Source organism: Symphalangus syndactylus, chromosome X (assembly GCF_028878055.3).
Source record: "Symphalangus syndactylus isolate Jambi chromosome X, NHGRI_mSymSyn1-v2.1_pri, whole genome shotgun sequence".
Taxonomy (NCBI): Eukaryota; Metazoa; Chordata; class Mammalia; order Primates; family Hylobatidae; genus Symphalangus; species Symphalangus syndactylus.
The window spans coordinates 118,408,721-118,436,161 of record NC_072447.2 but is presented as its reverse complement, the minus strand read 5'-3'; the positions used below and the strand labels follow the sequence as shown (position 1 = coordinate 118,436,161).

Sequence of the window (27,441 nt, the reverse complement as noted above, 5' to 3'; positions counted from 1 at the left end):
GGGCAGTGGTGCAATCTCGGGTCACTGCAACCTCCACCTCTTGGGTTCAAGCAATTCTCCTGCCTCAGCATCCCAAGTAGCTGGGATTACAGGGCTCACCACCACGCCCGGCTAATTTTCATATTTTTAGTAGAGATGGGGTTTCACCATGTTGGCCAGGCTGGTCTCGAACTCCTGACCTCAAGTGATCCACCCACCTCGGCCTCCCAAAGTCCTGGGATTATAGGTGTAAGCCACCGAGCCCGGCCCAAGATAGCCTTTTTATTATTCTGCTTAAACATTCTTGCTCTGTCTGAGCTACTGGAGGGTGTCTTCATAGAATATAGACTGGTTTTCATAATGCAGGGTTGTTAAGTGTATAACCCATGTAGAGGGTGGGGAAAAAGTTGGGAGTAACCACAGAGTTTTGGGATGGCTGCCACTTTATATAATGCTTTCTTTCTACTGAAAAACAATTTAGGTAGGTAGATAATCACTCATAGAATAGTAAGGGAGCAGAAGAGAAAGTAGCAAGATTAAAAATGGGAGCTGAACAATAAGATTACATGCACACAGGGAGGGAACAACACATTGGGTCCTGTTGTGGGCGGTGGGTGGGAGGGAGAGAGAGCTTTAGGAAAAATAGCTAAAGCATGCTGGGCTTAATACCTAGGTGATGGCTTGATAGGTGCAGCAAACCACCACGGCAGATGTTTACCTATGTAACAAACCTGCACACCCTGCACATGTACCCCAGAACTTAAAAATATGACTTCAAACTATACTACAAGGCTACAGTAACCAAAACAGCATGGTACTGGTACCACAACAGAGACATAGATCAATGGAACAGAACAGAGCCCTCAGAAATAATGCCGCATATCTACAACTATCTGATCTTTGACAAACCTGACAAAAACAAGCAATAGGGAAAGGATTCCCTATTTAATAAATGGTGCTGGGAAAACTGGCTAGCCATATGTAGAAAGCTGAAACTGGATCCCTTCCTTACACCGTATACAAAAATTAATTCAAGATGGATTAAAGACTTATATGTTAGACCTAAAACCATTAAAACCCTACAAGAAAACCTAGGCAATACCATTCAGGACATAGGCGTGGGCAAGGACTTCATGTCTAAAACACCAAAAGCAATGGCAACAAAAGCCAAAATTGACAAATGGGATCTAATTCAACTAAAGAGCTTCTGCACAGCAAAAGAAACTACCATCAGAGTGAACAGGCAACCTACAGAATGGGAGAAAATTTTTGCAACCTACTCATCTGACAAAGGGCTAATATCCAGAATCTACAATGAACTCAAACAAATTTACGAGAAAAAAACAAACAACCCCATCAAAAAGTGGGCGAAGGACATGAACAGACACTTCTCAAAAGAAGACATTTATGCAGCCAAAAAACACATGAAGAAATGCTCATCATCACTGGCCATCAGAGAAATGCAAATCAAAACCACAGTGAGATACCATCTCACACCAGTTAGAATGGCCATCATTAAAAAGTCAGGAAACAACAGGTGCTGGAGAGGATGTGGAGAAATAGGAACACTTTTACACTGTTGGTGGGGCTGTAAACTAGTTCAACCATTGTGGAAGTCAGTGTGGCGATTCCTCAGGGATCTAGAACTAGAAATACCATTTGACCCAGCCATCCCATTACTGGGTATATACCCAAAGGACTATAAAACATGCTGCTATAAAGACACATGCACACGTATGTTTGTTGCGGCACTATTCACAATAGCAAAGACTTGGAACCAACCCAAATGTCCAACAATGATAGACTGGATTAAGAAAATGTGGCACATATACACCATGGAATACTACGCAGCCATAAAAAATGATGAGTTCATGTCCTTTGTAGGGACATGGATGAAATTGGAAACCATCATTCTCAGTAAACTATCGCAAGGACAAAAAACCAAACACCGCATGTTCTCACTCATAGGTGGGAATTGAACAATGAAAACTCATGGACACAGGAAGGGGAACATCACACTCCGGGGACTGTTGTGGGTTGGGGGGAGGGGGGAGGGACAGCATTAGAAGATATACCTAATGCTAAATGACCAGTTAATGGGTGCAGCAAACCAACACGGCACATGGATACATATGTAACAAACCTGCACATTGTGCACATGTACCCTAAAACCTAAAGTATAATAAAAATAAAATAAAATAAAAATAAAAAAATTAAAATTAAAATTAAAAAAATCTCAAAAATTATGGCTGCATAGTCCAAAAAGGTGACTCTAGGAAGAAACAGTTATTTTACCATGAGGAACCCTGAATGTTTAGGAGATGAACTGGTGGTTGTTAATGGATGACTAATGAAAGCACATGCTGGGAACAGATAGTAGCTCATCAGAAGGCAATAGTTTCCCACGAAGAATTTTCCTGCAATAACTTGCCCCCTATCTTCTTTTCAGACTATGCATTTAGATAAACACTCACACAAAACATTTACTCTTGGTAGGCAAGCTGCAGATTTAATATGCTAACATGTTTATCAGCGAATTAAATCTTTGTAACGAGTGCGTGCAATGGGAACATATTGGCTTGACCCCTGTCTTTTCACTAAGGCAGATATTGCCAGGAATAGTAGAAGAAGAAATGCCATGTAAAGGTAACAGAGGGAATATGTAAGGGTTTCCCTGATAGGAATATTCCACATATGTGACATCTATATGTTCTTTGAACATTATACTGTATTACTATTGCCATTGGAGTATGTAGATCTCTTTTGTTATATGAAGACTTTACAGCATTCTATAAACATTGGCATGTTAATCTTCCAAAAAACATATTGGGTGGGGTCTGAGGGAAACCATGAAAAGAAAAAGACTGGCCTTTGGGCCCTTTCTTTACTTTAAACCTCTTTCTCCCATTAATAGTGCTTATATTTTAATTAGGCACTTTGAATTAAAGTTAAATTACTATTATTGGGACTATAAGGAGTGACAGGTGATAGCAAGATATTTTGCCTGATGTGGGAAAGAAAGGCAACTTTAGCAGTGCCCCTCAAATCACACCAGCTCAGAGGCTTACTTGGAACTTCAAGAACTCCAAGCCTTCAAAGAACACAAGTGGCCATTCAATGGCATAATTAGCCTTACTATATCATTTTTGGCCATTTTATTGATGTACATTTATGTAATGAAATATAAAATATATAAATTGGTTTTAAAAATCAGAAACTATACATTTTAGGTGGACTATCACTATCATCTAATCACTTTGGTGTGAGGGGTACAAATTTTTCTAAAGCTTTTTTATTTGCTTCAGGGAGGTGGAGCAAGATGGCTGAATAGAAGCCTCCAGCAATTGTCCCCCACTCACAGGAACACCAAATTGAACAACTATCCACACACAAAAAAGCACCTTCATACAAAGAAAAATCAGGTGAGCGATCACAGGACCTGGTTTTAACATCGTATTAAGGAGAGAGGCACTGAAGAGGGTAGGAAAGACAGTCTTGAATTGCCTACACCACCACCACTGCCCCATCCTCTGGCAGTGGTCACATGGTGCAGAGAAAGAATCTGTATGCTTGTTGGAGGGAGAATGCAGTGACTGTGGGACTTTGCATTGGAACTCAGTGCTGGTAAGCAACATGGGGCAGAGATCAGCCAGTGCCCACTGAGAGAGCATTTAGATGAGCCCTAGCTAGAGGCAAATTGTCCATCCCAGTGGTCAGAACCTGAGTTCTGTCTGGCAAGCCCCACCACCAGGGGCAAAAGTGTCCCCGGGTCCTAAATAAACTTGAAAGGCAGTCTAGGCTATGAGGCAAGTCCTGGTGCTGTGCTGGGCTTGGAGACAGTGCACTTGGTGTGCATGAGACCTAGTGAGCTATCAGCTGGCGTGGCCAAGGGAAGGTTTGCATCACCCCTCCCCTAATCCCTGACACCACAGCTCACAGCTCTGGGAGAGACTCCTTCCCTTAGCTTGAGGAGAGGAAAGGGGAGAGGATTGAGGACTTTGTCCTGCAATCTGGATACCAGCTCCACCACAGTAGAATAGGATACCAGGCAGAGTCCTGATGCCCTCATTCCAGGTTTTAGTTTTGGATAACATTTCTTAACACACCTAGGCCAGAAGAGAACCCACTGCCTTGAAGGGCAGGACCAAGTCCTAGAAGAACTCATCGCCTCCTGACTAAAGAACCTTTGGTCCCTGAATAATCAGCAGTGGTAGCCAAGCAGAATTTGCCATAGGCCTTGGGTGAGACTCAGAGCCCTGCTGGCTTCAGATGTGACCCAGCACATTCCCAGCTGTGGTGGTCATGGAGAGAGACTCTTTCTGATTGAGGAAAGGAGAGGGAACAGTAAAGGGGATTTTGTCTTGTAGCTTGGGTACCAGCTTGGTAACAGTAGGGCAGAGCACCAAGTGGGCTCTTGGGGTCTCCGGTTCCAGGCCTTGGTTCTTGGACAGCATTTCTGGACCTTCCTTGAGCCAGAGTGGAGCCCACTGGCCTGAACGAAAAGGCACTGGATTGGGAGGCCGAGGCGGGCAGATCACCTGAGGTCAGGAGTTCGAGACCAGCCTGGCCAACATGGTGAAACCCTGTCTCTACTAAAAATACAAAAATTAGCCAGGTGTGGTGGCGGGCGCCTGTAAGCCCGGCTACTCGGGAGGCTGAGGCAGGAGAATTGCTTGAACCCAGGAGGCAGAGGTTGCAGTGACCCGAGATCATGCCACTGCACTCCAGCCTGGGTGACAAGAGCGAAATTCTGTCAAAAAAAAAAAGAAAAAAAGGCACTGGACTGGCAGCATTTACCATAAGCTGACTGAAGAGCCCCATGGGCCTTGAGTGATTGCTAGGGGTAGCCAGGCAGTACTCGTCACGTACATGGGGTGGTGGCAGCCATGGGGAGTGATTCCTCTGCTGGAGGAAAGGGAAAGGAAGAATGGGAAGAACTTTGTCCCGTAGCTTGGGTGTCAGCTCAGCTGCAACAGACTAGAGCACCAGGTAGATTCCTAAGGTAACTGACTCCAGACCCTGGCTCCGAGGCCAGCAACTCCAGGCCTGCCCAGGGCCAGGGAAACTCACCACCCTGAAGGGAAGGACACAGGCCTGGCTGGATTTGTCATCAAATGATTGTGGAGCCCTTGGGCCTTGAGCGAACATAGACAGTAGCCAGGCAGTGGTCATTGCAGGACCTGGGCAAGACCCATTGCTGTGTTGGCCTCAGGTCTGACCTACTACAGTCCCAGTGGTGGTGGCCACAGGTTGGGAGAAAATATTTTCAAACTACCCATCTGACAAGGCATTAATAACCAGAATGTATAAGTTGCTCAAAAAACTCTATAGGAAAAATCTAGTAAAATAATCGAACAATGGGAAAAAGATTTGAATTGATACTTCTCCAAAGAAGACACAAGAATGGCAAACAGTCATACAAAAAGGGGCTCACCATCATTGATCATCAGAGAAATGCAAATCAAAACTACAGTAAGGTATCATCTCACCCCGGTTAAAATGCCTTACATCTAAAAGGCAGGCAATAACAAACACTGGCGAGGATGTGGAGAAAACAGAAGCCTGGTACACTGTTGGTGGAAATGTAAATGAATACAACCATTATGGGAACAATTTGGAGGTTCCTCCAAAAACTAAAAATTGAGCTACCATATGATCCAGCAATCCCACTGCTGAGTAGATACCCAAAATAAGGGAAATCAGTATATCAAAGAGATATCTGCACTCCCATATTTGTTGCACCACTGTTCACAATAGGTAAGACTTGGAAGTAACCTAAGTGTCAATCAGCAGATGAATGAAGAAAGAAAATATACATATACACAATGGAGTATATTCAGCCATAAAAAAAGAGATCCTGCCATTTGCAACAACATGAATGGAACTGGGGGTAATTGTGTTACGCAAAATAAGCCTTGCACAGAAAGACAAACTTCACCTGTTCTCGCTTATAAATGGGAGCTAAAAAAATTAAAACAATTGAACTCATGGAGATAGGGTAGAATGACAGTTACCAGAAGCTGGGATGGGTAGTGGGTTTGGGGGAGGGGAGAGAGAAGTGGGGATGTTTAATGGTTTCAATAATACAGTTAGGAAGAATGAATAAGATCTAGTATTTGACAGCACAACAGGGTGACTACAGTCGACAATAATTTATATTGTACATTTAAAAATAACTAGGAATGGGGTGGGCACGGTGGCTCACGCCTGTAATCCCAGCACTTTGGGAGGCCGAGGCAGGTGGATCACGAGGTCAAGAGATTGAGACCATCCTGGCCAACACGGTGAAACCCCATCTCTACTAAAAATACAAAAATTAGCTGGGCGTGGTGGTATGCGCCTGTAGTCCCAGCTACTGGGGAGGCTGAGGCAGGAGAATCGCATGAACTCTGGAGGCAGAGGTTGCAGTGAGCCAAGATCGCACCACTGCACTCCAGCTTGGTGACAGAGTGAGACTCCGTCTCAAAAAAAATAAACAAATAAACAAAAAATAACTAAGAATGTAATTGGATTGTTTGTAACACAAAGAAAGGATACATATTTAAGGTGATGGATACCCCATTTACCTAGATGTCATTATTAAGCATTGTATGTCTGTATCAAAATATCTTATGTACCCCATAAATACATCTATATCTACAAACCTACAATGCACCCACAAAAATTTAAAATTAAAAAGAAATAAAATCTTGCTTCACAATTAAAATTGAAGTCAGGAAATGGCAAAAGAAAAGGGGTGGAGACAGGTGCAGAGTTGTAATAATGGATTGACTCTGGCACTCTATCAGAAGAGAAGGGCCTCAGTTCTGGTGAAGGAAGCAAAAAAGGTTAGCCAGGGAATGAAGGTTTATGTCTACAGCTTGAGAAACAGATTGGTCATATGTCAAAGTTTGAGAATCAGGCACGCAGAAACAAAAGCAAAAAGGGCAAGAAAAAATGGCTACAGAGTAAAATAGAACAATTATGGCACCCCATGGGAAACACCAGCATAAATATAATAGAAAAAAAAGCTTCATTTAATCCATTTGTACCTATGGCAGAGCCCAGTTTCTGTTCTGCTTCTTTCCTGCAGATTAAATGAACTATTTGGCTACATACCTAACTCTCAACCTTTATATTTCGTTTCCAGGACAATGACCGTCTTCCTTTTTCTTTGACATACTTTTTCACCAAAGATAAGCCTTCCTCTTGGCATAAAAAATCTTCATAACACTTGAAGGGAAAGTCTGGAAAAAGCCTGTGGCCTGAATTTTAGATCTGGGTGTCATCAACAAATGGTAGCATAAAAAATGAAAGTGGTTGTATTGCCTAGGGAAAGAATGTAGAGGAAGCAGACACCAGACCAAGGACTTCAATAGTTTTTGAATTGTTTTCTGCTTGAAATTTATGTCCCTGTAGCAAGTCCCTGGAAATACTAGCTGAAGGTATTAAACGGACCACTAACACAGGATGCTATGGGGCAAAAGACTAGCTTACTTGCCACTTAAGATCACTGAAAATTGTTCAGCATTCTACAGTCTTCTAGTGTAAGCATTCGTTTAAAATGTTAAAAATAATGTTGTTTAATCCTTCTTAAAAAGTAGATAACAGTATCTTACTCCAGAATCCATATACTAAAGCTGAAGGGTTTTTCATTTTTATTTTATTTCTTTTGATCACTTTAAAGTCTCTTGGCTATTGCAATATTTTGCAGAAACAAAGTAATCATATGCAATTTTAGCATTACATCATCTTGGAGAGAACTATTTCTTAATGATCTTCATTCTTGTCATCTCAACAACCTTATGAGAAATAGAAGCATATTATTTTTAGATTAAGAAACATTGTTCAGCCACATTTAGTTGTTAATTCGGCATTGTACAGCCTCTACTATAATGTAATACAGTGGAATAAGTGTGGACTTTGAGACTAGAAAAACCTAAGTTTGAGACAGAATATCAGTAACTTAGGTGTAACCACCTCCACAAATCCTTTCTTGGAACTGTCCCCTCGTTCATGAGTTATTTTCCTTTTATGTTCACAAGAAACTGTGGCATAGATCTAGCTTTACAATTATCCCACCTTCTATTAAAATGATTAGCTACCATGTCCGTTTCCTCAATTGCAACTCCTTAAAACGAAGGAGCATTTGTTTGCTATTATATCTCCAGCACCCAACACACAGCTCAGCACAATTTAGGTGTTCCTTTAAATATTTGAAAAGGCAGGTGAATAAGCAATATTTAAGTGGCTTGATTTATTTTTCTTAAAGGAAGAATGAAAATAGAGGAATTGTAATATTTTTTCAGCTATGTGGACAAAAAGAATCTAAGCACAGCATGGCAATAAAAGCAGGCCAGAAAATATAAAGCTAAAGACATCACCATGAGCAAAATTTCATGAAGTCTTTTTTTTTTTTGAGGCGGAGTCTCGCTCTGTCGCCCAGGCTGGAGTGCAGTGGCGCGATCTCGGCTCACTGCAAGCTCCGCCTCCCGGGTTCACGCCATTCTCCTGCCTCAGCCTCTCCGAGTAGCTGGGACTACAGGCGCCCGCCACCACGCCCGGCTAATTTTTTGTATTTTTAGTAGAGACGGGGTTTCACCGTGGTCTCGATCTGCTGACCTCGTGATCTGCCCGCCTCGGCCTCCCAAAGTGCTGGGATTACAAGCGTGAGCCACCGCGCCCGGCCTATGGAGTCTTAATTGTCATCATGGGCTTCATAATAGCTTGTGTTTGGTTGGGTAGTCAGAGGAGTTTCTAGCAATTAATTTAGCTTTCTGGAAATACTGAACCATATTTCTGAGAAAAAGTTGTAAAACTCTGTGGCACATTCTAAGACGGCTACATTTTGGATTTAAGTAGTTTATAATTTTAATATGAGTGCCAGGAAATGGCACAGAAATTCAGTGCAAAAGCTCCTGCTCTCATCTATGATTTCCCATCACAGTGTCTAACAGTATCATTAGGTTGAACTTTGCAGCTAGCTTCCAGAGGTCCCTATCTGTTAAGTAAAAGAGATAGATAAGAAAGTTCATGATCTTGTCTTTGGAACTTCGTGCAATTAAAATCACATATGAATACACCATAGCCAGTGCTAAATGGCTCCCATAATTCTATTACAAAATCCCTGTTGCTGATTCCAAAATTACGGTGCCCCAATTTAAATTAATTTATTAGGCAGATCTCTTGAAAAAATGATGCAAGAAATTTCATAAATGGACCTTTTTGAAGTAGGGGAGAATTCTTTGTTGCCCCTGTATCTCATTGCACTACTACTTTCATCAAAGACTGTTTCTTTGTGGTTTTGAAAATGTAACCAAATTAATATTTAAATTAAATCATTCAAATTAAATTAAAATGATTTAATGAAACCATTTGATTAAAAGGTTGAATCAAATAAGATCTAATATTTGATAGCACAGCAGGGTGACTACAGTCAATAATAATTTTTTATCATACGTTTTTAAATAACTGAAAGATTATAATTAGATTGTTTGTATCACACAGAAAGCATAAATGCTCGAGGTGATGGATACCCCATTCACCCTGGTATGATTATTATGCATTGTACTCTTGTATCAAAAGATCTCATGTACACCCCATAAATGAACACATCTACCATGTGCCCACAAATATTAAAAATATTTTTTTAAAGACTGAATCAATTAAAGTTATTCAATTGAATACCTTTATGTGTATTCAAACCAGGCTTTCCTGACAAGGAAGTTATTTGATGGCAAGAATTTGTCAGATTGGTTACAGCTGTCCCCAAATGCTCAAATTCTATTAAGGAGCCAGTGTTTATTTTCTAAGATCTAACTCATAAAATTAGAAAAATCTATGTAAAGTACACCATGTTAATAGACAGGCAGATACATCCCCAATAGTCAGAGTCATGCACAAAAATTACTCCTGACTGGAGTTCATCTTACCACATCAGGATACCACACCTATCTATAGCAACTAATGAATGATGTTGCATTTCTTTCTATCCTTAGATTCCAGGTAAATTAGTGCTTACATTTTCTTGGATACACTGATGATGGATGAACCTTGGGAGAACATGTACAATTCTGAGTGGAACCTCTTCCATGTGATCTAGACAAGTATTTTTAAATGCTTACGGGTTAATACTGTATGCTTAAGCAACATAGAAAAGCCAGAGGAAAAATATTAACATCAGAAATAACATTTGAGGAAAAAAATCCTGAATTAGGCCTTGGTAGCTATGTGAATGTACAGGTCTGCTTCTCCCCACTCCTAATAAAGACTGCCAAATGCTCTCCATTTCCTATTAATAGGCTCTCTAAGTTCTTTCACTGCTGCCTTATATTCCCTACTGCTTCATAGACTGTCTTGAGTCTTTCTGACTAAGCATTATTGGCTGACACGCATTCTCAGAGAGACTATTGAGTCATATCTTACTGTGAAATGTGAGTTGCTTCTGTGAGAAGACAGCTAAATAAATTGCTATAGAAACTTTTTCCTATGGGATAGGTCAGTATATATTATATGATCACCAATATTGTGAGTTGATTTCTAAGCCAGATTGATCTTTGTCTTTATTGCAAAGGCAAGGACCACACTGTAAAGGTTCTGCTAGTAATATCTATTTTTACATAAATGTTGCAGTGACACATGGAGCTATTTCAGCTTATTACCAGCTACTGATGTCTGAGATGCTCTTTGGCATAATGTATGAGAAAAATAAGGACAGCCAAGAAAAAATATATACGTCTAGCCAAAGAAGTGCCAATGAATTAAATGCTAATGCTTACATTCTCCATCAATCTGAAGTGTGGCCAAGGTCAGTCTGATGCCACGAGTTACTTCCAGGGCATAAATATCCTTCAGATAGGATGATGATTTGAGAAGGCTTGAGAAAATGTATAAAAGATGAATGTGGGTAAAAGATAAATGCCTTCAGTCTTCCTCTACTTGAATCCAGTAATCCTACAAAATGTATTTTTCTAAAATAGAAATCGTATTATTTCTGTTATAGCTTCAAAAAGTTTTAATAGGAAAAATATGGTGTTCTATGGTCCAAACAATAATCTCCAAATTTACTTTAATTTCAGTTGAAATTCAAAGCATATTATAATTTAACATCTACCCACCTTTTCCAGCTTCCTTTGACATTGACTTAAAGGGCTAGGTTCCCTGATGACATCACACTCTTACATTTTCATTAATTCCTATGTCATTCCCACTGTCTATAAAGTCAAGACTTATCTCCTCTTTTCTGCCTCTCAAAAACCCAGTTACATTTTAAGACCCTACTCAAAAGTCACCTTTTTTGGGAAACATCTAGAACAGTGCCTCACACATAGTGCGCCCTAAATGAATATCAGTTAAATTAATAAATGAACAAATTAGTGAATCAGACTTCTGAACTGATATATTCCTCTTAGAAGTTTGTGTATACCTCTAGTTTAGCATTTATCAAATATTATCATAGTGGAATATGTACATATATATAAACATACGAATAGACTAATTATATAATTTGTATACAAATAGGCAAATTATAATTATATGATTCCTTGAAAACACTGACATGGACTCATTCACTTTTATTTTCTAGAACCTAGAAAATTCTGTAATTCAAAGTAAGTGTCTTACTTAGTAGTAACTTCTTGAATGAATACACCCACTGCTGAATTCAAGTCTCTACTACTGGTTATTCCTTTTTAGTTAATGAATTATTTATAGTATATATTTAAGATATTGAAAAAGTCTTATTTTTCTGCCCATTGTGGTAAGAACGCATATGTACTAAAATTATTGAAGTATCCCTAAAAATACTTTTTTTTGTAATTAAAGTAATTCTTTTTTTTTTTTTTTTTCCAAAGAGGAGGGATTTCGAGTGACCTTTGGACTTACGGTTCATGCTAACTCTTTGTAACTCACAAGGGGTGATACAAGGAATGATAACAAATGCCAAAGGGTTCACAATGCTGAGATTTATCTTACTGTTATTTTATAATTTTGAGCAGCATTCGGTTTTAGTGGGTTGTGGCAGAAATTGTTTCTCTACAGAATATTATCTTAAGAGAACATATCGAAAATAAAATTGAAAGTTTTCCATCCCTTGAAATTCACTAGTGGTAACTTTGAACTTCAAGAAAATGTCATTTGAGTTTGATAATGTCTCAATGAAGCCTCTCTCTGATGACTAATTCTTAGTCATCTCTCCCTTCTCTTACTTCATATGGCATTTATTATATCTTTGTCACTTGATCTAGACTACTCTGCATTGCTTTTTATCTTTTTTTCTGGAAACATCAAGGTTAGGAATCATGTGTTATGGCTCTATGTCACTCGTACCTGGGGCACCTAAGTGTACATATATATACGTGTGTGTGTGCGCGCTCTGGACTGTTTAACCTTATGGAAATAACTTTATCAAAATACTTTATTCAGTAATCAGCCACTTAATTAACAGGAGATGTTTCCTAATGTTTTAGGAGTCAAGGATTTAGACATATAATGTAGATTTGTGTAGAATGAGAAAGCTTTTTATTCAGTGCTAAGATAATGTGTTGTCTTTACTATGACCTGCAATAGCATATTATGGTTAAGCAGTATTTTTGTGTGATGACTAACACCATAACATTTTTAACATTGCAGAGAAAACATGACGGGTTTTCACTTAACTAAATTTAAAGAATATGAGCCCTGTTTGAAATTTCTCTTTGTGTAGGCAACCTACTTTTGGCCTGAAACATCAGTCAAATCCCGTAAGTTATGCAGCCTTCTGCTAACATCCACACTTTAAAAATTATTACATGCTACAAATCACTGCTCAATGAAATAAAAGAGGATACAAACAAATGGAAGAACATTCCATGCTCATGGGTTGGAAGAATCAATATCGTGAAAATGGCCATACTGCCCAAGGTAATTTATAGATTCAATGCCATCCCCATCAAGCTACCAATGACTTTCTTCACAGAATTGGAAAAAACTACTTTAAAGTTCGTATGGAACCAGAAAAGTGCCTGCATTGCCAAGTCAATCCTAAGCCAAAAGAACAAAGCTGGAGGCATCACGCTACCTGACTTCAAACTATATTACAAGCCTACAGTAACCAAAACAGCATGGTACTGCTACCACAACAGAGACATAGATCAATGGAACAGAACACAGCCCTCAGAAATAATGCCGCATATCTACAACTATCTGATCTTTGACAAACCTGACAAAAACAAGCAATGGGGAAAAGATTCCCTATTTAATAAATGGTGCTGGGAAAACTGGCTAGCCATATGTAGAAAGCTGAAACTGGATCCCTTCTTTACACCTTATACAAAAATTAATTCAAGATGGATTAAAGACTTACATGTTAGACCTAAAACCATTAAAACCCTACAAGAAAACCTAGGCAATACCATTCAGGACATAGGCGTGGGCAAGGACTTCATGTCTAAAACACCAAAAGCAATGGCAACAAAAGCCAAAATTGACAAATGGGATCTAATTCAACTAAAGAGCTTCTGCACAGCAAAAGAAACTACCATCAGAGTGAACAGGCAACCCACAGAATGGGAGAAAATTTTTGCAACCTACTCATCTGACAAAGGGCTAATATCCAGAATCTACAATGAACTCAAACAAATTTACAAGAAAAAAACAAACAACCCCATCAAAAAGTGGGCGAAGGACATGAACAGACACTTCTCAAAAGAAGACATTTATGCAGCCAAAAAACACATGAAAAAATGCTCATCATCACTGGCCATCAGAGAAATTCAAATCAAAACCACAATGAGATACCATCTCACACCAGTTAGAATGGCCATCATTAAAAAGTCAGGAAACAACAGGTGCTGGAGAGGATGTGGAGAAATAGGAACACTTTTACACTGTTGGTGGGACTGTAAACTAGTTCAACCATTGTGGAAGTCAGTGTGGCGATTCCTCAGGGATCTAGAACTAGAAATACCATTTGACCCAGCCATCCCATTACTGGGTATATACCCAAAGGACTATAAATCATGCTGCTATAAAGACACATGCACACGTATGTTTGTTGCGGCACTATTCACAATAGCAAAGACTTGGAACCAACCCAAATGTCCAGCAACGATAGACTGGATTAAGAAAATGTGGCACATATACACCATGGAATACTATGCAGCCATAAAAAATGATGAGTTCATGTCCTTTGTAGGGACATGGATGAAACTGGAAAGCATCATTCTCAGTAAACTATTACAAGGACAAAAAACCAAACACCGCATGTTCTCACTCATAGGTGGGAATTGAACAATGAGAACTCATGGACACAGGAAGGGGAACATCACACTCTGGGGACTGTTGTGGGTTGGGGGGAGGGGGGAGGGACAGCATTAGGAGATATACCTAATGCTAAATGACGAGTTAATGGGTGCAGCAAACCAACATGGCACATGGATACATATGTAACAAACCTGCACATTGTGCACATGTACCCTAAAACCTAAAGTATAATAATAATAAAAAAAGAATAGCCCGAAATTGCTGAAAAAAATGTAGTAATAAAAGACTTTTGCCCCACTAAAAAAAAAAAAAAATTATTACATGCAACTGAACACTTTAGACATTGAAGCGTGAATGTTTAAAGCATGCTAAAATACACACATCCTAGGGAAAATCAATAATTACATGATTTTCTGACATTAAAACCCCAAACACTGTGAATTTGTCAGATTAATAAGTTCTTGGCATAACCAAGGCCAGGTATTCTTGAGAAGCCCTAAGTGCCTAGGGTTCTCTTGATTGTAAACGACTGTGGTCTGGTTCAGTAGACAAACCCTGGATATGGACTCCACTCCTGGCCTTCATAATACTTAGCTCTGTGTCATTAGAACAATCAATTCACTTCACTGGGCCTTTATTTCCAGATCTGCAAAATGAAGGAACAGAGCACTTTGAATTTTAAGGTCTCTTCTAGTTCTAAGACTGAGTATAAACTAGTAATTGTCTTCCTAATTATCTGAGGAATATAGAGCTGTCCAAATCATTCTTATAGGCTCAATGAGATTATATTAACAGGGCAATGTTAATACTAATACTACTAATCTACAGCAAGATTTATATTTATACTTGTTTGAAACCACATGAAGGACGCAAATGTTCTTACCAAAATTTGTGATTTCCGAAGACCTCTATTTTACCACATGCACACCAGAACATCTGGTGTAGGTAATAAGTACAAAATTAATTTTACTCTTGTTTCCCAGTCAGACATTGTCTGTTCCCTAACTGCTGATAGTTCAGTCCTCAAATCCCAGGAATTATTCTTTTTCATATATACTGTTCTTGGCTACAGCCAGGTACTCCATTTATGAGAACAGACTTCATTCCAGTCTGACTAGGGTTATTTCAGTCACCTACTGCCTGCCTTGGCAAACTTTTCTTTACCTTGATTAAATACTTGTTGCCAACTTCCCAAGTGAGAACACTTATGGAACAATGTGCTCCTTTACAGACACTAACCCTATTTAACCCTGATTGCACAACAAGGAATTTTTCCTTTAATTACTTTAAGGCCAGGAAGTAAAATCTGACGGCACTTTTGTGGCCATGGATGTTTAGTTTATATACACCGTGGTGTAGGTTAGAAATTCAAGACACAGTGTTGACCGATCAGTGAAACTGAGCTCTTAATAATTAGAAAACCCTATATTAAATGGTATTCACAAGAATTTACCTCAGGACAAATACAGGTAGATTGGAGTAAAGAAAGCCACAACTTGGCAGAAAGAATGTCTCTACAGGCATCAAAATTCAAGATATAGAGAGACAAAAATATTACCAAATAGATTTCAGGTGACAACATATTGGTCTTACCAGAACAGGATATTCTTTAAAAAAATGTTGCTTGACTAAAGGCTTCTAAGTTGCAAGAAGCTATGGCCAGGAAATAAGGTGATAATGAAAGCTAAAGGAAGTCAACTAACTTTGGCTTATCCATTAATAAGAATGTCTTCTTTCAAGATGAATTACCTCATCACAACCTTTTTCCAGCTGCAGATTTGCAAAAACAGATGTTTGGAGCCAATTTCAATGAAACTAACCTTACCAGCATGAATTGTTTTAGGGATATCTCACATTTATCTGAGGAGTATTTCTCATGACAGTGGACATTCTCCTTAACAATTTAATTTACACTGTTATTAGATGAGAGTCACATTTTCTTGGAATATGCATCTGCATGACCAGATACAACTAACTAAAGACTTATCCTCGGTGAGGTGATGGGAGCATTCTATCCTCAGATAACAGTAGCTTTTGCCCTTGTACGTGATCACTGGGTAGTGGAAAGTGAGGCACAGAAGGTACTGAGTCAAGAAGATCAGGTCTTAGGAAGATAAAGAGAAGAGAGATGCGTTGTCTGAATGGGAGCCCTTTGACATCATAAGGATCCAGATGAAAGAAAACAATTATATTTATATCTGAGAAATTTATTAGATGGCCCTGTGGTTTGGAGCATGTGGTGCCTGCTATTCATAACTAAATGCAGTTTGCCTCCTCTGCAGTTTATAGATGTTTTAGAAGGTGAGGTTCAGAGAAGTTTAAGAACTGATGAAACTAATATAGACATTGAGTAACAGGAATTAGGATCAGAATCCATGCATATCCATCTCCAAAGTGTCAAATGCAGATCCTTTCAGTGACCTCTGCTGCATATAACAGCCTTACCTGTCCAAAAAGGAATTCACACTGCCAGGTTATGTGTTACAGAGATTATACATGTAAAATATCCAATCCTGAGCTTCTGCAAATTTATTTTTAGTTTTTATTTGTCCTGAGTTGTTTGAATCAGACTTTACAGACACTTCTACAAATCCAAGAAGTTTTCTGTGGTTTTCCTATACCTAACACTTAATCTTTATGTGAATTAGAATTTCAAAAGTGGCAATAATTAGCAAATCACACCTCTAGCATTCATTGCATCTCTCAGATGTTTGCAGCTACTTAGGCCATTCCCAAAAATTCTCTCGTTGTAAATAAATATCTTAAGATCTTGGCAGGAAGGTATCCAAGTTGATTTCTGTATCTATATATGCTATATATCTTAAGAAGAAAACTCAAGGGAAAACAACAGCAACAACATTAGCTCTAAGGTATTATGTTCCTTCAATCCCAACACCCAGTATTCTTAGCTGAGAAACAACAGCTCTCTGTCAGCACAACAAATATGAGAAAGATCCTTCCAGTCTGGAACATAGATCTTTCATTTGTGGTGAGTTGGTCTGTTTGACGTAGGGCCAGGATAGCCTCTTACGTTTCAAAGAAATGTGGCTAAACTCGACAGTAAATTGAAGAAGAACACATCCTTAGAATATTACCAGATTGTATTCTGCTGCTTAAAAGAGGTAGCCATAAATTAGCAAAAACAAGCATAATAGGTGTTTATTATTGCCTGCCTTTTACACAAGCAACAAAGAACACGTCTAGAAATAAGGCGCAGGCATTTTGGTTATATAATTTTGGGGTTTGAAATATGAATGAGTCTTCCTTAAGCTTTTGCTGTTTTCATGTTATTTTCTGATTGAGGGAGGAAACAGTAAAGCATAGACTTTTAAAGTTGTCACAAACACTAATCAAATACTAAAATCACTGACCATGATCAAGTGATCTTGTACAGGCATCACTAACAAAACACTGTACATGCTTCTCTCTCTCTCTCTCTCTCTCTCTCTCTCTCTCTCTCTGATACTCGCTATTCTCACCATTTTATTTTTCTTCATAGCATTCACTAACATCTAACTTACTCTATACTGACTCCTTTATTTTATTTATTGTCTCTCTTCTCCCATGAATGTAAGCTTTATGTCTGTTTATATTCACCACTCTAGGTGCAATGATTAAAAGAGTGTCTAATACAAAGTAGTAAGTGCTTAATATATATTGGCTGAATTAATGGATGGACGGATGGATGAATGAATAAATAAAAAAATAAAGCCTAAGGTGTTGTTTACTGATTTTTCTGTGTTTATGCATTATTCAATAATAGAGCCAGATCTAGATACCAGATCTCCTGACTTTCAATCCTGTACTCCCTATGAATGAAAGAGAAAGATAACTATGAAAATCCATAATAATCTCCCATTAAAGGAGGGTTGGAATAGGATAATACAGCTAATAAATGTAATGAAAAGATTATTCTTTGAAGACTATTTGATTTGAAAACTATTTGAAGACTATTAATTTATCTAGGAACATTTCCTATGAAAAGTTACTTGTCCTATGTCCAAGAAACAAAAAGAAGACAGTGATGCATAGCTTCAAATAACTGGAAGTATAGAGATTAGATCAGTAACACGTCAATGTCCTCCAAGGAGCCTCACTCTTAAATAATTTTTTTTAAAGATGGTGCAAAATCTCCCTCTGTCTTCTAGACTGGCTAAGATAAATATATTAATGTATGGGATCATGATGAAAATAATAACAAGATGATCTTTAGAAAAGTATTATATGTCTGTAGGCATGGGCAAAAATTTTATGATGAATTCACCAAAAGCAACTGCAACAAAAGCAAAAATTGAAAAATGGGATCTAATTAAATTAAAGAGCTCCTGCACAGCACACACACACAAATCCTATCATCAGAGTGAACACACCACCTACAGAATGGAAGAAAATTTCTGCAATCTACTTTTCTGACATATGTCTAATATCTAGCATTTAAAAGGAACTTAAATTAACAAGTAAAAAACAAACAACCCCATCAAAAATGAGGCAAAGGATATGAACAGACACTTCTCAAAAGAAGATATTTATGTAGACAACAAACATGAATAAAAGCTCAACATCACTGATCATTAGAGGAATGCAAATCCAAACCACAATGAGATACCATCTCATGCCAGTCAGAATGGTGATTATTAAAAAGTTAAGAAACAATAGATGTTGGTGAGGTTGTGGAGAAATAGGAATGCTTTTACACTGTTGGTGGGAATGAAATTAGTTCAACCATTGTGGAAGACAGTGTGGCAATTCCTCAGGGATCTAGAACCAGAAATACCATTTGACCCAGCAATTCCACTAGTGGGTATAGCCAAGGGAATATAAATCATTCTATTATAAAAATACATGCACACGTATGTTTATTGCAGCACTATTCACAATACCAAAGACATGAGATCAACCCAAATGTCCATCAATGATTGACTGGATAAAGAAAATGTGGCACATATACACCATGGAATACTATGCAGCCATAAAAAGGAATGAAATCATGTCCTTTGCAGGAACATGGATGAAGCTGGAAGTCATCATCCTCAGCAAGCTAACACAGGAACAGAAAACCAAACACCTCATGTTTTCACTCCTAAGTGGGAGCTGAACAATGAGAACACATGGACACAGTGAAGGGAACAACACACACTAGGGCCTGTTGGTGTGGGTGAGGGGAGGGAGAACATCAGGACAAATAGCTGATGCATGTGGTGCTTAATACCTAGGTGACGGGTTGACAGGTGCAGCAAACTACCATGACACACATTTACCTATGTAACAAACTTGCACGTTCTGCACATGTATCCAAAACTTAAAGTAAAATAAAAAAATAAAAATAAAACCAAAAATAGAAAAGTATTATATGCCTGGACAATAATGGATAGACCTTGGGGCTTAGTAGTAGAATTTGTCTTTCTAAAAGAAAGATCACACGGAACAGTGAGTTTTGAATGCTGATCCAAATATCAAGAAATTCTGACGCACGTGGTCACGTTCTAAGAATTGTGACTACAATGAATGAAAATGGCCATCTAAAGATCACGTATCAAGTTTAGGTATGGGAAATATGGACTAGTAAACTCAAATTTACCAAATTCCTTAGCCATTTTATAATTATTTAATTAAAACATTAGATAACAGTTCTTTTTGTGTGTGTGCGTGTGTGTGTGTGTCTGTGTGTTTATTGTCTGTGGTTCTCTACAAGATTTCAATTTCCTTTAAGGTAAGTACTATACTTTTTGTTTGTCACTGTAAACCCAGCACCTAGTATAAATACTCAGTATCTGAATGAATGAATGAATGAATGAATGAATGAACTTCTGATCTCTAATTGGCAAATATTGAAGAAAATTTGGCTCAAGCTATTCCATTTTCCTACTTATAGTTTTGAATTAAATAGTTATAAACTTGGGAGTGGGAGGAAATTTTCCAGTGTTTTCTGAGAAGAGAGGAAGAATTCACTTCTTTCTTCTACCCCATACCCTCCCTCTCCCTCATACCAATGCAATGGATTATCTCTTCTTAAAGTAATAATAGTTTCATTTCCTGTGGATTAAAGATGAGCTAAGAAAATTTGCATAGACTGCTCTGTCAATTTTGATGTGTTGGTGTAAATGTTTTATGTAAGTATGCATTCCTATACTCATTTATATGCTTGTATCTGAATATTCATAAACACACTCAGATTAATGTACCAGAACATGATAAATGTGTTGGTCCATTTAATTTTTCTGCAAATCTTATGATCAATTCTATAATGTGATTGAATTATTATTATGTATTATGTAAGCCCATTTATGGGTTTGGTTGATGTGCTCATGGCACTATTAATTGGCATGGTCAGAAAGCCATATTTATTCAGAATTTAAAAGGATCTTGGCAATTTCTCTTCTTTGATACTGCTAGAAAAATATATGAAACATTTTGTTTGCTTTTTTTTTTTTTTTTTTTTGAGACAGGGTCTCCCCTGGCCGCCCAGGCTGGAATGCAGTGATGTGATTTCAGCTCATTGCAACCTCTCATTTGCTTATTTTAAAAATTCCAAATGTTTCAGTGATGAACTAAAAAATCTTGAACATAAAGAATAGTTATATTGTTTCCATAATAAAACTTGTGAATACGAAGAAATGGGCAAAATACTCTTTTTGTGATTAAATCTTCATGTAATCTATTAAATGCAGATGAAACAAGTGTCATAATCTGTTTAATATATTGTTGGGAGTTAAGCAGTGCTATTTTCTAAATGAGAAAAAGAAAAGGGGTATTCATTTTCTACCCTATGCCTCTAATAGACATGTACATTGGTTTAAGTGCTTATTTTTAAACTTCTAAAATGAATTTTTACAAATAGAATGAAAGTCTATCTGTTTATCTATCACACATCCAATTACAATGAACTCCCATAAAGTAGAAAATTATTTTTGCTGTAATGAGGTGGGTCAACTTCAATATTACCTAACCTAAGTGGTTAATTGGCTGGGATTAGGAATCTTTTTGATTTTGTAAAACATTTCACTGTAATGGTATTTTTAAACTTTATTTCCTTCAAACATATGCATATAATAGGGAAGAAATTGCATTGAAAACTCATTATAAATGCAATAAAATGAGTAGGAGTAAGGATTTGGAAGGACATAGAACTGGATATTCACATTTAAACTAATGTGGAATTTCTTGAATACCATAAGGTTTTTGATTATCCCGAAAAAGAAGAGTGGGATGGGATCTTGTCCCCAGAGATCTGTAAAAAGGGGACAGACGTCTAACTCCATGTACTATACAGATATTTTTAGGTTCTAATATGACTGAATAACAAAAACAATGCAGTAATATCTCTCACAGACTACTCAATCACTTATAGTCTATCTCAGAATAAACTATTTATTTTATGCAAAATGTAACCAAAATATAAACGCTTAGAAGTGCAAACCCAAGTCAGCATATTGTTCAAAAGACACTTTAAGTACCTGCAGATAAATATAAAAACTTGATAGGAAATAAAACAAAATTCTTAGAATGCTAAACATATTATTTTACAATAATAGTAGGCAACACTTACATGTTGCTTACTAGGTGCCAGGCACTGTTAGAGGTGCTTTGTCCTCATACACGATTCCTTATATCCCATACCTAAGGTGCCTTGGTCCTCACATCAGGTGAGGCATATACTATGATCATCCCCATTTTAAAGATGAGGAATCATGAGTTTATGAGAGTCCTTGGATAAGACACAAACTTCTTATCCTTCTTATCAATATTGACCTTAGTTGTGGGTATGCTAGCAATATTTCCTTTTGTGACCTCTATGGTCTCTATGTTCTAAGCTCAAAGTCCATTTTTTTTTATTTTCAGAGGTCGTTAGCATTTTTTTAAATCTTAACAATTAAGATCACTTCTAATTATTGTTAATTAGTTAATTATTTTCTTTCTTTCTGAGAAAGGCCTGGAACAGATTAGCCTCCTTGCAGGAATCAACTGAGAAAGAATTAATGACACTTTCAAAAGCCTTAAATTCCAATGAGAAATTGAAGCCCTGGGAATATCTGCCTCCACATTTTATAGGGTGTATGCCTGCAGTCAGTGAGAAGTACGAGGATATTCCATTCCTTGTAAGTGTAAAGTATGATAAAACATTAATCTTAAATCTCTTACATAGTAACAAAACAAGACTTACACTAAAATATTTGGTATTCTGTGGCACAGCTAAAATCTCAAGTAGTCTTCTTTTTAAATTATCACAAAAGGGTAATTAAACTGTTGCAAGTTCTTTCCTATAGAATTATCCCTGCGCCAAAAGTGTGAAGCAAATAACTTCCTTCTTGAGATAATGTCACTAAGGAGGAGGTCTCAGCTTTCTTGAGAACTGTAATTTTTCTAATAGTTCTTCCAGTTTACTTTGAAAAGACTGACAATAATAAAGTCATTTTATGCAAAACATAAGTTAAAGTAGGAAGATGAAAACTTGAATATGAGATATATTGACAATATTTTCCAAAAATATCCCACTGGGCATGGTGCCTCATGCCTGTAATCCCAACACTTTGGGAGGCTGACACAGGCAGATTGCTTGACCATGTGAGTTTGAGACCGGCCTGAGCAACATGGCGAAACCCCATCTCTACAAAAAATACAAAAATTAGCTGGGCATGGTGGCATATGCCTGTAGTCCCAGCTACCCGGGAGTCTGAGGTGGGAGGATCACTTGAGCCCTGGGAAATTGAGGCTGCAGTGAGCCGTGATTATGCCATAGCACTCCATCTTGGACAACAGAGCAAGATACTGTTTGAAAAAAATGTCCCTGAATTTGCTTGTATCTATACCTCATGTCATCTGAATTGGGAAGATTATATTCATTAAGGGTAAAAATGTTATTAGAATCCATACTCATGGGGCCAGGTGCAGTGGCTCACCCCTGTAATCCTATCACTTTGGGAGGCCAAGGCGGGCGGATCACTTGAGGTCAGGAGTTCGAGACGAGCCTGGCCAACATAGTGAAACCCCGTCTCTACTAAAAATACAAAAAATTCAGCTGGGCAGCTGATGGACACCTCTAATTCCAGCTACTTGGGAGGCTGAGGCAGGAGAATTGCTTGAACCCAGGAAGCAGAGGTTGCAGTGAGCCGAGAAGGTGCCATTGCACTCCACCCTGGGCAACAAGGATGAAACTCCATCTCAAAAAATAAAAATAAAAAAGAATCCATACTCATGAACTCACGAAGGGTAAAAATGTTATTAGAATCCAAACTGTACATGGTTAGTCTAAATCTGTAGTTGGTCCGGAGATAGAAGAGAGGAAATGCAGGGGTAGGAACAGGAAATCAGGAAATTAGTTAGTTTTCTCTTAGTTTAATTAATACTATTGGGTAAAAAAAAAAAAACAAAAAACAACAACAACAAAAAAAAAACAGGACTTATTCCTGAACTTTAACAGGATTTTCTCATTCTTCAAACCCTTATCTGAACTCAAAATGTATTGAAAAATTAATTTCCCCATTATTCCAGGGAATATTTTGAGGATTTCTTTTTTCTTTTTCTTTTTTTTTTTTTTTTTTTTTGAGACGGAGTCTTGCTCTGTTGCCCAGGCTGGAGTGTAGTGGCACGATCTCGGCTCACTGAAAGCTCTGCCTCCCGGGTTCACACCATTCTCTTGCCTCAGCCTCCCGAGTAGCTGGGACTACAGGTGCCCGCCACCACACCTGGCTAATTTTTTGTATTTTTAGTAGAGATGAGGTTTCACCGTGTTAGCCAGGATGGTCTCAATCTCCTGACCTCCTGATCCGCCCGCCTCGGCCTCCCACAGTGCTGGGATTACAGTCGTGAGCCACCGCACCTGGCCTATTTTGAGGATTTCTAATTTAGTTTTGATGTCTTTATTTCTTCATGAAAAGAAAACCCTGGCTTTCAACCATTAGAACCATTTAGGGCAAAACTGAATGGCCATTTTATATTTTTCCTTTTCTAAGCTATTTAATTCAATCTCCTGTATTCAAGATGAGGTCTCTCAAGCATTTATAAACTTTCAGTTAATTTTTTCCATACCCAACAGATTTCTGACTTGTGAAATCAAAAATATTTTCTGGAACCCAATTTTTCATGACCTGCTTTTCATACTCCTCTGTGTTCTACTGCCTTCTTAAAACCTTAAAATACAGTTCTGGTAGATATTTTTCTGCATGCAAATTGATGCAAAGTGTTATTGCATGCAAACTGATGCAATGTGTACTACAACAATTGGCTTCTATAACATCTTGGAAGGCTCTTTCAATTTTATCGGTGGATTTGTGTTGTATACAGTCCTCTGGGGAAGCAGGCCCAAGGACAGATGGCTCCCTCTTATTCAGGATATAATGCGGTCCAGAAAAAGATTCGTCTGGGTCTTTGAATTTGGAAAGACTCTCTGTTGCTCAAAAGTGGGTGGCTAGTACAAACGCATGCCAAAGACTATATTTCTTGGCAGATGTAGAAAATTGTAATTGCTTTCACTTCAGTTGCCTGTGTTTTGTGCCACAGCCACTTAATAAAATGAAAACCAGGAGAAAGAATCAACCAGAATACTTAGCAATGATGGCTTTTAGGGGAAAAAAGCAAAAAACAAAACAAAACAAAACAAAAACAAAAAAACAAAAATCCCACCTTTTTTTAACTGATAAAACACAATTTAGAGACTGAGACCCCTAGGGAGAAGTAGGCTGTTAACTGGACTATGGGATTTCAGGCCAACTGGGCTCCGAACTTTTAAACTATTAGTCTGAGTCATATCAAATTGCTAATATTCAACTCCCTAACCTGCAAAAATATCAATTTCATATACCTCAACCTTATTTTATTCCTTTCCACCCATAACAAATTCATGAGAGGCAGCAGAGTATAATATAATAGCTAAAGGGTTAGTGTTAGATTGCTTGGAGGCAAACCCTACCTCTGCCACTTAATTGTTGTGATTTGGAGTAAACATTTGCATTTCTTTCCGCCTCAGCTTCTTCACCTGCACAGTACTTGATTGTATTACTAAAGGCATAAATTTCAGTATTTTTTTGCTGTTGCTTTTACAATGTGGTAGTTGTTCCAGTTTGGGATAATTACTAGTAATACTGCTACAAATAATTCTTTTAGATGGCTCTCGGTGCTCAGGTGTAACCCTTTCTGTAGGCTATACACCTAAGAATGGAATTTCTGGATCATAGGGTTCACACTTTTCTACGGCTATATAATGCTAAATTGCTTTTTAATATAGTTTGTATCAATTTACATTTCCACAAGAAGTATATAAGAGTTCCTATGGCTCCATATGCCTGCCAGCATAAGTATTGTTACACTTTTAATTTTTGCCAGTCTGGTGACTATTAACTGGCATTTAATTGTGATTTTAATTTCCCTGATTACTAAGTTTGAGCATCTTTACAAATATTTATTGTCCATTTGCATTTGTTTTGTGAAGTGCCTCTTGAAATCTTTTGTCCTTTTCTCAAATTGCATTGTTTGCTATTTTCTTATTAATTCATCAATGTTTTTTATATGCTCTGGTTACTACTCTTATTCTGGGTACTTGTATTACAAATATGTTCGCCACCTCTGTGGCTAATTTTTTGACCCTGCCAGGTGTCATGCAGTTTTTGGATTTTCCCCATCTTTTTTATTGAAGTATAATTTCCATAAAAATTCACTGCAGGGTGTTTTCTGATGAACCAAAGTTCTGTATTTTAATGTAGTCAGATTTATTGCTTTTTTAAATTGCTGCTTTCTGAAATCCTTCATTTACTGCAAGATCATGTAAATATTCTCCTATATCATTTTCTGAAATCTTCATAATTTTGTACTTTATATTTAGGTTTATAATGCAACTCTAATTTATTTGGGGTATAGTATGAGGGAGTGGCCTGATTTTTTTTCCATATTGATACCCTGTGTTTCCAGAGCCACTTATGGAAAAGTCCATCCTCTCCATATCAATCTGCAAATCTAATCTGTTAAAGCTGTAAATACACTAATTGATTTTCTAATGTTAAACCAACTTTGCATTCCTAAGATAAATCTAATGTGGTAATAATGTATTTTTCTTTTCATAAGTCAATTCCTTCAATTTTCTAATTTTTTGAGACCAATTTTCTAATTTTTTAAGGATTTTTTGCATGTATGTTGATAACTGAGCTACTCTTGTATTTTTTTCTCACTAATATCAAGGTTATTCTACATTCATAAAATTGGAAATGACATTTTGCTTTCATTTCTTTGTAATTCTTTATATAAGATTGGACATTTTTGTTTCCTTAATGTTTTGTGGAACTCTCCAGCCACATAAAGCCATCTACTTCTGGAATTGTCATAGTGGAAAGAAATTTGGTTCTTTTAATGATTATAAAAGCATTAACATTTTCTGTGACCCATTAAATCAGTGTTCTGAGTTGAATAGTGTCCCTCAAAATTCATGTCCATCTAGAACCTCAAAATGTGACCTTATTGGTAAATACAGTCTTTGCAGATATAACTACTTAAGATAAGTCATATTGGATTATGTTGGGCTCAAAATCCAATATGACTAGTCTCCTGAGAAGAAGAAGGCAGCTGGGCACGGTGGCTCACGCCTGTAATCCCGGCACTTTGGGAGGCCGAGGCGGGCGGATCATGAGGTCAGGAGATCGAGCTCATCCTGGCTAACACGGTGAAACCCCATCTCTACTAAAAATACAAAAAATTAGAGGGAGCCAAGATGGCCGAATAGGAACAGCTCCAGTCTACAGCTCCCAGCATGAGCGACACAGAAGACAGGTGATTTCTGCATTTCCGTTTGAGGTACCAGGTTCATCTCACTAAGGAGTGCCAAACAGTGGGCGCAGCACAGTCGGTGCAGTGCACTGTGCCCGAGCCGAAGCAGGGCGAGGCATTGCCTCACTTGGGAAGCGCAAGGGGTCATGGAGTTCCCTTTCCTAGTCAAAGAAAGGGGTAACAGATGGCACCTGGAAAATCGGGTCAGTCCCACCCTAATACTGCGCTTTTCCAAAGGGCTTGGAAAATGGCACACCAGGAGATTGTGTCCCACACCTGGCTCGGAGGGTCCGATGCCCACGGAGTCTCGCTGATTGCTAGCACGGCAGTCTGAGATCAAACTACAAGGCGGCAGCAAGGCTGGGGGAGGGGCGCCCGCCATTGCCCAGGCTTGCTTAGGTAAACAAAGCAGCCAGGAAGCTCCCACTGCGTGGAGCCCACCACAGCTCAAGGAGGCCTGCCTGCCTCTGTAGGCTCCAGCTCTGGGGGCAG

The 27,441-nt window shown here is 38.2% G+C and overlaps 1 protein-coding gene and 1 long non-coding RNA gene across 2 annotated transcripts in view; one reads left to right on the top strand and one right to left on the bottom strand.

Moving 5' to 3' along the window:
* The window catches only part of HTR2C (5-hydroxytryptamine receptor 2C), a 329,139-nt gene that overhangs the window by 100,538 nt on the left and 201,160 nt on the right, over nucleotides 1–27,441 (bottom strand). The window lies entirely within an intron of this gene.
* The window catches only part of LOC134736013 (uncharacterized), a 50,619-nt gene that overhangs the window by 960 nt on the left and 22,218 nt on the right, over nucleotides 1–27,441 (top strand). Inside the window, exon 2 of the long non-coding RNA XR_010119662.1 lies at nucleotides 3,285–3,401. This is a non-coding gene — a long non-coding RNA (uncharacterized lncRNA). The remainder of the gene's footprint in view (nucleotides 1–3,284; nucleotides 3,402–27,441) is intronic.